This window comes from Bidens hawaiensis, unplaced genomic scaffold, assembly GCF_021521415.1.
Source record: "Bidens hawaiensis isolate Kalapana, Puna unplaced genomic scaffold, B.hawaiensis_p1.1 tig00009828_1, whole genome shotgun sequence".
NCBI classification, from domain to species: domain Eukaryota; kingdom Viridiplantae; phylum Streptophyta; class Magnoliopsida; order Asterales; family Asteraceae; genus Bidens; species Bidens hawaiensis.
In genome coordinates this window covers 561,055-572,796 of record NW_027491736.1, presented here as the reverse complement: position 1 = coordinate 572,796, position 11,742 = coordinate 561,055, and positions in this window count along the sequence as shown.

Sequence of the window (11,742 nt, the reverse complement as noted above, 5' to 3'; positions counted from 1 at the left end):
ATCAAATTCTTTTCCCACTTAAAACTTAACTGTTTATCTTCATGTTTTTGGCAAAATGTTACAGTTGCACTTGCTTTGATATGACTAATATCTAGAATCATGAGCCATGGTTTCTTAAATTACCAGCATGGCAACATTACCCTTGTGATATGAGCTTGCCAAGAAAACAATGTGACATTAATAGGTGGGGTTGGTTGGTCAAACTGCTGTTGGTAATGCTGCAATCAGAATTTTATGTATACTTTCATGGGTGTTAAACGGATCGTGTTCGAGGGTTGGCCAGTCCAACTCGATATGAACCCAAAAATTGTGTAAGACACGTGAACCCGAACACCATTCGCATATTCAACGATTGAATTGAACACGACCCATTTAACCCGAAATATTTTGTTTCTTTCACGTATTAATACTTTAATTCATATTTTTGCAACCAAAAAAAAATTACAAATTTACATAAAATAGTTACATTAATTTAATTATAAAGTATTATGTCAAGTTCTTTTTTACTTACAAATTTTGACACAAGATAGCCAACCAATTTAATTTAATACATAAGTAAATAAATTTTCATTCAACCAAACGATTTACAATGAAGTGGCAGGTAAGCGGGCAACAAGCTGCGCCGCAGCCCCCTTTTGGATAGCAAACCCAACCCTACTAAAAACAAAGTTTTGATTCTTATGGGCCGATAAATTTCTATGCATGACTTTCTGAACTCTATTTAGAAGGTCCACGGCATCTGGAGCTAAGTAACCAAAAGTGTCAAAGGCAAATGGGATAAACACGTGTTGATTCTCTAAACAAGCTTTCTCGTGTTTAACAACCTTGCCCGACGTCGCCTTCAATGCTGCCTGACAGGCTACAAACCCATTGTTCCTTAGCCCAACAAGGGGGGACACTCCTGTGAGATCCACACAAGCGTGTTTCCCCCCTACCCACCCAAAAACAAGAATATCGGCCGGTGGTAACCTAGATCTTCCTTCAAGAGGATCCGTAAGAAAGTTTACGGGAGCCTCCTTTTTAGCTGAAATTCTGGCCCGTTTAAGAACATCGCATAGAACATCCCTCGCCAAATCATGTCTGTACTTAAACCCAGGTAACTCTTTGCAATGAATTGCGTGCTCGCCAAAAGAATCCAAACAGACCTTGCGACAAACTGGGCATGGCTCATCTACCGGGAATAAATGAATCATTAGCCGATACTTAAGGATGGTCCGGTACTCCAAAGCCGACGTATGTTGGCCCAGTCCTTCAATAGGGATAACACTTAAGAAATCTTGGGCCCATGGAGCTCGAAGGCACTCAAACACCGCTTTTTGACGATGAGATAAATCAAACTTCACTTCCAAACTCTGGACGATTCCACTATAAGGGCGCTCGCCAAAGCATGTTGGGCTTTAGGTGGGGCGGTGTCTTTATTAGAGAAACCGCTAATATCAAAATCAGGAAGTGAAATATGCAATCGATCTATCGCACTCCCATAATCGGAGTCAAACCCATCAATACCACAATCTCGAAGAACGTGGTCTTGCAATTTCCAAGATTGTGCCCTCGAGGCCACAAACGCATATGCAGATACGTCTGAAGCTGAACATAAAACCAAACCTCCAAAACGAGTCGGAAGTGATGCCAACTTCCATTGAAAATCTCCAAAGAAGGGACCACCACAAACCATGATGTCCTCAATCGCCCCCCGAAGGGCATTGTCAAAAACAGAAACAGCTTCCCCTACATACTCGGGCTAGCACGTTCTGAGGCCGAACAACAACTTACCTACTCCCATACATGATCGAAGCAAAAGGAGCTCGCATTGAGGGTCCCGCAAACGTGGAAGATGGCTCATAAGTTCTACAGCTCGCAAAGCCCTTTTCACAGCAAGTCCGCTGATGATTTCTGCATCCCGACTAACAGCTCCCCCAAGGAGTTTCACACCTAACATTGGCCTTCCAATCTCATAGGGAAACATGCCCTCCTGCACCTTAACCCCATTGGATGACGGCCAAAATACTTCTGTTTTCTTAATGTTAAGTTCAAGGCCCAGTCGGGGGCCCTCTAACCTGATAATATCCAAAGCTTTAGCAACCTCTTTAGTGTCTCCAATAACTGTACCATCATCTAAGTACCAAGCATGGAAGAGGAGCTTACAGGAATCCTGGACAAAATGAACAAGTGGGTGCAGAACTAAGGCGAAAATAAGAGGTCCCAAGGGGTCCCCCTGCTGAACCCCGGTGGTGGACCAAATATGGTCATCCCCCACATATAGCCTGGACGGCTGCCCATATAAAAAGTTTACCGTAAAGAAATAGACGGGCATCGAGCACAAACCTCATTTAGAAGGGCAGTCCTATCCACCAAGTTGAAAGCATTACAAAAATCAACGGTAAGCATAGCCAACGACCCATCAAAATGAAACTTATTTAAAAACATGTTCGCGCTATGAAGCACAGCCTCCGCACCACTAGAGACTCCTACCCCAAACTGAAAGTCACAAAGGTATTTGGCCATTTCCTTTCTAACACCCCTCATAGCCACCTTAGAGATCAATCTCCTCCAAATGGCACCTACGGAAATGGGTCTAATCCCATTGTCCGGTTTGAGCAACGGTGTAAGAGGAGCCAACACAATGAACTCCACCAGAACCCCCGGGCACCTCCCCCCCCCCCCAAACATAAATTAGCCACTGCAGTAATAGAATTTAGCAACCCAACAGCGATCGACGACCCCTCCCCACAAAAGGCATCCAAAATGTGTTGGGCCCTCAATCCATCTCGCCTGCAAGACGTCCATTTAGGGAAGGATTTAATGCACGCAAGCACACTATCCTCGTCAACAACAAGAGGAGGCTCAGAAAGCAATGAAACAGGCATAATTGGCGGGGGCAAATTGGGATGCTTAGCCGCTGTTGGTGCACATTGTGTGGCCGTCGCTTGGCGAATAGTTTAGAATGTTTATGTTGTATGCTGTACACCTAGGTAGTGGTTCACGCTGAAAGTGATCCATTTGAAAGAGCATTTTCAATGGATACTCATTCGATCGAATGAGTTTCTGATTCGATCGAATGAGTCTGCCATTCGATCGAATAGGACTCATTCGATCGAATGAGTCCTGACCGAATGGCAGCGGGTATAAATACCAGCTTTCAGGCGTGAACAGGTAAGAGTTTAAGGATTTGCGTGCCCGGAGCCCAGGTGCTGTCCGGATGAGGGGGGAGGCCATGCTCGACCTCCCCCTGCCATAGATCGTGATTTCAGTGTTTAAACAAGCATGTAATCTTTCGTTTTTATCAATGAAATCGTTTGTTTCGTGTTTGTTTCTATCCGTCTTTGGTTATCAAACCTTCCGTCTCGAACGCGCTCGGATCGTCTCGGTCCCGGACTGAACCAACAATTGGTATCAGAGCCACGGTTACTGCTAGAAAGGTCTAACAACCGATCTAGCAAGCCGAGCTCTTGATTTTATGCGTTCTGGACGTTAAAATGTTGGTGTGTTCTTCGTGTTCTTCGCGTTTTCTGGGCTGGCGTTGAAGGAGTCGAATCAGTCCATTCGATCGAACGAGTTCCCCATTCGATCGAATAGGCCTATTCGATTGACTGATTCGATCGAATCAGTCTTCCCGCTCATAAGTGTCAAATTCAAACGCCAGTTTTCCCGCCCATTCGATTGTCTTCATTCGATCGAATCAGAGTGTATTCGATCGAACTGGTTTTCCCGCTCAAAGTGTCAAATTCAAATAGTTGATCGAACCATTTCTTCATTCGATCGAATCAGATTGTATTCGATCGAACTGGTTTTCCCGCTCAAAGTGTCAAATTCAAATAGCTGATCGAACCAGTTCTTCATCCGATCGAATCTGTTCTTCATCCGATCGAATCTGTGCTTCATTCGATCGAACATGTTCCAGACCAAAAAAAAAAAAAAAAAAGTCTGGAACGCCCGCTTACACGAAAATTTGCCCAAGCCATTTTTATCAGTCGGGAAGTCTTCTGAAAAAGTTTGGCAAAAATAAAATTTTTTCGACAAAATTTCCGGGAAATTTTCGGTTAATTTTCGGGTCAGTGATGAAGATTTTTCTGGACATCCTATACAAGTTGATTACTATCCAGAAAAAGTTTGGTGACAGTGAAATTTTCACTGATATTTGCCGGCAAAGTCAGAGCGTTTAAATGTTAAATGGTTAAAGCGGCAAATTGGGGCAATGAACAAAGCACAATCACCTGAAGGAATTATCGTTTACAAGTTTAATGGATAACCCCTTGTTCATTGAGCTTCTACAGTGGTGATTGTTATAAGAACACAGAAGAACAGAGAAAAGTGATTACTGATGAGTTATTGTGGGGTAGTCAGGAGCATCTGACTATTTATGGGCCAACCAAGTTTAATTTATTTTCCGCATTCTGAAGATGTCATCAGTGGAGATTAAGGAGGATCAAGCAAAAGAGTCAAATGTTCCTCAATCATTTCCAAGTTCAACAATTCCTGCAGAAGCTGCTACTGTTGAAGAAGTCAACGAAGTACTGTCAAAAGCAACTTCTGCATCCTGTTGAAGAATGGTGATTCGCAATCACGAAGTTAATGATGTGTCTTTGTCTCCGATGATGAATCTGCATACAAACTAATCTGTTTAGGGGGAGTAGCTGTGGATCGGAAGCCTCATCAAAGATTGCCCAATACATTATTAAGTCAGCGGAAGACGATATGAGCTTACACGTCTATATATTGGGATACACGCCAACGTCTGAGGGGGAATTTCTATAGTTGGTTGTTTTTAAACAGATTGTTTTGTCTGAAGATGTCAGCAATGGAGAACACTTTGCATCATTAACCGAGAGTTCAGTCTAAGGGGGAATCTTGCTGCAATGATGGTATTCTTCAACGTGATTATCAAGATATAGCAGAAGATTTGACTGAAGATTGCAAGAGGTGTCTACAGCAATTCGCAAGCAACGTCCAAGGGGGAATATGTTGGTGCACATTGTGTGGCGGTCGCTTGGCGAATAGTTTAGAATGTTTATGTTGTATGATGTACACCTAGGTAGTGGTTCACGCTGAAAGTGATCCATTTGAAAGAGCATTTTCAATGGATACTCATTCGATCGAATGAGTTTCTGATTCGATCGAATGAGTATGCCATTCGATCGAATAGGACTCATTCGATCGAATGAGTCCTGACCGAATGGCAGCGGGTATAAATACCAGCTTTCAGGCGTGAACAGGTAAGAGTTTAAGGATTTGCGTGCCCGGAGCCCAGGTGCTGTCCGGATGAGGGGGGAGGCCATGCTCGACCTCCCCCTGCCATAGATCGTGATTTCAGTGTTTAAACAAGCATGTAATCTTTCGTTTTTATCAATGAAATCGTTTGTTTCGTGTTTGTTTCTATCCGTCTTTGGTTATCAAACCTTCCGTCTCGAACGCGCTCGGATCGTCTCGGTCCCGGACTGAACCAACAGCCGCTAACGCTTTCAAAGTATCATTGCCGAAAGGTGCAACCCCTGAAGAGCATAATACTTTAATCGCGGCGGTGAAATGCCCGTCCGCCACTTTTCGTAAAATTGTTTCACATTGGTGCACACAGCAGAGTCATCGTGCTTAGCGAGAGGCCCATCATGACTCGAGTCCACCCTCAAAGGTTGGGCAAAAAGGGATAAAATAAGTGCATCAAAACCATCCTTACTACCCCAATCCGTTAGTGCCCGTTGAATACTATAACATTGCAAAGACTTCCTCATACCGGACCTGCGCTCTTGACGAGTAGAAGGTCTGAAAACTCGCAATGTGCACCGCGGTAACAACAAAAGTCTCACCCATGCCTCAACAGACTTGGCATAGCAGCAACCTTTGCCAGAGCCGTAGTTAAGGCCTGAGCAAAAGCCATACGACAACTATGAGGGATGCTCTTAACAGTCGTGATAGGAAGAGAGAAGACGCGGTCAAGGAGAACCCCATCCACCACTATCTCTTCCAAAGGAGCAACATCCCTCATAACATGCGGTTTATCAATCCCCATAATAAACTCACCAACATCTCCCACGCCTTCCTTGTAAACAATATAATAAAAGAAATTGGGTTAAAAGGGTCAACCCGCAAACCTACCGGGTTGACTCGAACCCGACCTGTTTAGCAAAACAGATTTGCGGGTTCGACCCAAAGTTGACCCAGCCCCGTTTATACCAAGCCCACAGATTTTGTGTTAGGTTCGTGTAAGAAATTCACACCGGTATACATTATAATTTAACTTAGCCTAGTGATAAATGTTTCAAATATTTGTGTGAATTAGCTATATATATATAATTATAATTAAATATACACAAAAATAATTTACCTATTCTAATAAAGTAAAATAACTATAGACACGTGTCAGTTTGTGGTTAATTAAATCTCATAATTTTTTCCCTCAAAACTAATAACTATGTCATAGATCAATAATTATTCACTTTCCTTTTACACTCCATATATATTATATCTATAACATGATTAAATTATTCACTTTCCTTTAAACCCTATTTTATTATATATACTATACATTTTTATAAAAATAAATATTCTTATAATTATAAATATATGTTTTAAATCTATCCATTTATTTCTTCAGTTAATTTACTAAACTATATATATATATGTATATGTATATGTATATGTATATGTATATGTATGATACCGAGATTCAAATTTCCAATACATGGACTCTCATGTATGTTATTGCACTTGTGTTGTTGTTGTTATTAAGTTCATTTTTTTGGAAAAAAAACGTTTTCTGATATAAATAAAATCAATTTACGTGTACATAGTATAGATATAAGCATAAATGTAATCATTTTTTCATATATAGTATGTACTTATTTGCTTTATTTATAACTTTATTATTCGGATAATCTCGTGTGTTATACGGACTCTAAAGCTAATTACAAATATATAAAAAAATAAGTAATTAATAGTAAAAAAGCCGAGCTTGAGCTCATAAAACTATTCACGAACCGAGCTCGAGCTCTCTAGAAGTTAAACAAGCTGAGCTCTAGCCTAGTCAAGTTCGGGCTTGGCTCATTTATGCCCCTAAGTCTTCAATAAGCATTTTTGTACATTTCAAGTTACCTTAGCATAGTGATTAATGTTTCAAACATTCATGGGCATGTGTGGTACATATAATTTTCTTCACTTATATATTTGTAAATAAGGAGTGTTTACATCAAGACAGAAGACAAACGGACAACAAGTTGCGCTGCAAGCCCATTTTGAATTGCAAAACTTAATATTTTAAAAACTATATCGATAGATCTTGAAGTTATAAAATTATTATGCATGTAAGAGCGGAAGTAATATACAAAAAGTTACCAAAAGCAGAAGTAATATACAAAAAGGTTACCAAAAGCAAAGAATTATTGAGGGAAAAAGCCAGATTCATAGATGGATTGGTTTTGAAGTTAGGAATGAAGTTTTATTTAAATGAACAGTCCCACATGATTAAAACTTGAAGCGTCATTTCAAAAAGCAACTTGCTTTTACCGTTTTTGGTGATGGTTTACAGTTTTCCTATTTTTATTATTTGTACCAAAAAGCAACTCATGATCAAGAAGTTAAGAGCAGTTTGTCTGTTTGAAAGATTTAATGGTAAATGATGAAGCTTTATGCATGCACAGTGTAGTCAAAAGCAGCTTGGTTCTAAATGGCTCAGATATCACATGGAAATGGCCATAAAGGTCTTCTCTCTCCCACTAACATGGCCTTCAATTCGTGGGTTTGAATTTGGTACTAACGGGTTTGGGTCGGTTTCAGTCGAACCCGCCAACCCGTTTATCTAAGCGGGTAGTGTTCGGGTCAACTGAAAGTTTTACGGGTTGACCCGTTTAACCTATTATTTTTTAATGTATCTTTTTTAAAATGAGCTTTATGCATTGAGTTAAATTGGTGGGTTCGGGACGTGGTCAGGCCAACCCATGAATATGCAGGTGATATTCGGGTAATCGGTTCACGTGTCACGACGTTCAGGTTAGAGTCATGTTCGGGTTCGTGACAAATTTTCAGGTTTGTGTCGGGTTGGACCCACCAACTCGATAACAAATTTGTAATGGGTTGGGCACTATTACGCCATTAAAATTGTAAAAGAGATTATATTGAAATGGCAATGGCAAATGACTAGTCTTTTCCGGACATATTTGTAATAGGTTGGGTATGACAATGGGTTGGGTTTCAGACGGCTTTAAGTAATCCAAGCTTCATACCTAGTTATAAAAAGTTTTTCTCATATAATTATTCATTGGGTATCGAGCACACTCTTGGGTTTTAGGTATATTATATACCATATATACTTCAAATAATTCAGGTTTGTTATTTCCAATATATACTTAAAATAAATATATGATCAAACTAGGAATATAATGTGGTCTATATTCATGAAATAAAGAAAATCATGTCAGATATATATCGGGTAATTGTATGTGTGAATGGGTAATCACAAAATTCCTTACCCGTGAAATATTTCTAAAGTAATTCCATACTTGATTACTCGATCCTGTTCCTGTACCATATGTTGCAAGTTTAGGTTATTCCCATTCAGTTCGGGTTTGATTACTCGATCCTATTCCTTTCCCATAAGGTTATAATACATAAACTCTATTTTAGATGGAGGCCTAAGGCGTTGGCCTGATGTAGCTTACCCACGAAAGGGCCATGGATTCTTCTAACACTTTTACGCACATGCTTAAGTTCATTGTACTTTACTATTCATTATAGGGGCGAAACTACTAAGGGATTATGGGACCCAGGCTACCCCTCAACTTTGTCGACAAAGTACAAATATTTAAGGTTTCCAACATTTTTACACAACGAATATGTATATATTATGTTTAGCGGATTAAAAACATGATTTGGACTTGACAGAATGCCTATCAGGCTTAACTAGATGTCATGTGGGCACGTGGCTACACAGGTTTGAATCCTACCTACCATCCACGTTTTTTTTAATCATTTTCCAAATTACAGCTTCAAAATTTATATTTAGTCCGACCCCCCCCCCCTCCCCCCCCCAAAAAAAAAAAAACTCAGAATAATTTGTATACGTATTGAGTTCGACCTCCTTTGCTTTTTTGTCCAACCTTTGCTACTGAGTATCTCTTTAGACTCAAGACTATGACAAGGTTGAATGTCTTAATAATTAATTAAAGACTAATCATGCATCCAATAGTGTCGTATTTATCTAATCTTTTGAGTACCAAATCGATTCAATAGGTTAGTCTAGTCTTAAAGCTGGTCGACAGCAAAAGAAGACAATGGTCGATAATTTTTCACATGTTTTGTTGTCAAATATGTTATTCGCTATTTGCATATCTATATTATTCGCAAATTGGTATGATCATTAAAACTTACAAGTGTAACGTGCCAAAAACGTCAACCTTGTATCAACACATTTCATCAAACCGACAATCATTCCCTTTAATTCAAGACTATGACGAGGTTGGGTGCCTATTTATTAAAGACTAACCACACATCTAGCGGTGATGACTTATCTACATGGCGAGGTTGAGTGGCGCCTATTAATTAAAGACTAACCACACATCTAGCGGTGATGACTTATCTACATGTTTTGAATACCAACAATTCAACCGGTTGGTGGTCCGGTCTTAAAAGCTGGTCAACGGCAAAAAAAGATAATAACCGACGATTTTTGCATATTTGGCTGTGTTTTTCATTGGCTCATCTACTTTGTTTAAAACCACTCGACTCACTTATGATGACCAATTAACCGATGAATCCATTCCTTAAAACACTTAAATTTTTAATAATTACTTATAACGAGATCTAAACATTATAGATTTCTTGCATCAAGGGTTTCTCACTCCTACCTATATTTCAAATTAAAATATAGACATTCAAAATATAGAAACCAAGGCACCAACCAATATTGTTCATAGCAGAATCTAATAAAATAAATAATAATTAATAAATACCATTAACTCAAAACTATACAAAAACATAAATCAACACGTGTCATCAAACCAACAATAATCCCTTTAGATTCAAAACCATGACGAGGTTGAATGTCTATTAATCAAAGACTATAACCATGATGACTTATCCGCATGTTCTGAATACCAAATCGATTCAACAAGTCAGTCCGGCCTTAAAAGTTAGTCAACAACAAAAGAAGAAGACAATAACCGACGATTTTCGCCTCTTTGGTGGTGTTTTTCATTGGCTCAACTACTTCGTTTAAACCACCCGATTCACTTACGTCCAGCCAGTTAACTGATGAATCCAATTCTCAAAAGCTTAAATTTTTAATAATTATCTATAACAAGATCTAAACATTATAGATGTTTTACATCAAGGATTTTCACTCTTAACCATTTTCCAAAGTAAAATATAACCATTCAAAATATAGAAACCAAGTCACCAACCAAGATTGCTCAATGTTCATAGCAGAATCTAATAAAATCATTAATAAATTGATAAACACCATTAACTCAAAAACTATTCATACAACTAAATTTGATCATTTATATTGCTTCATGGAAATCCACAGTTTCAACTCTACATTCTCAGCAAATCTCACTTTCTTTTTCTTCTTCCCATCTTTTTTCCAACGGTCAAACAAGAACGCGGTGGTGGTGGTTGTGCATCTTCAGAAGTTGAAGCTTGGTTACCCGTGGACGTGCCACGAAGTAAAGAGAGGATGATCACGGTACCAGACACCGCCATTACCGTTGCTAAGATCATGTGGGAAGTCCAACTAGGTGACATGTTTTGGTCTTCAAGGTTATTGTTGAGTTGTTTTGACTTAAAAGTTATGAGCATATATGAAGGGGAAGAATGTAGTTGTTGATTTAATAGTGTGACAAAAGAGTATTATGACATTATCATATTTCCTAGAAATATCAAAAAGAGGAAAGCCATGAAGTTTTTGGGCTTTTTTGTTTGCAAGTAATTATTATATACTAATTATGAAATAGTATTTACTAGTTATTAAACTTTGTTATTATTATTAGGGTTATTGGTTTTGAATACTCTAAACTTTGACTGTTTGGCCGATATCACTTACGATATGTTACCAAACACTCCCAATTTTCAACATATATTTTTTTTCTGGCACCCTCAGAGTAACGAGACACCAACTTCGTTGGTGTTTGGAGCAAAAAATGTCATTGTAATTTTTCAAAGTTGAGGGGATAAAATCGAAGTTAGTGTCTTGTTACTCCGAGGATGCCAGAAAAAAATATGTTGAACGTTGGAGTGCTGGGTAAAATTTTGTAAGTAGGAAGTGATATCGGCCAAAGAGTCAAAGTTGGGAGTATTTAAATTCAATAACCCTTATTATTATTATTAGAAGATATGATTTCTATTTTATTTATAGTCATACTCTCTATATTTAAAAATAGTTATCAACATAATACAACAATATGGATTTTGTTATTATATATGCAGTATAGTCTTAGGAACGTTTGGTTCAAAATTAGTTTAAAAAAAACATAGAATGTACGTTTCGTGGTTAATGGTTTTTCGTGGTTTCGGTTTATGATATTCACTTGATAATTCAAGAGTTCCAACTATATTATAAGTTTTAAGATTTTAGTAATACATTATAGGATTTATTGCAATTATCTTTGTTAAAAGCGACTAACATAAGTATGTAAGCATATTTTTAAAGTTAGGTTTATGAAGTAAAGAATTTTATAGGCAAATATAAGCCAAAAGGATGAAGACCAAAGAGTGGACCAATGCAATAAAGCTTAATGGTAGTTGGGTGAGGTTAGT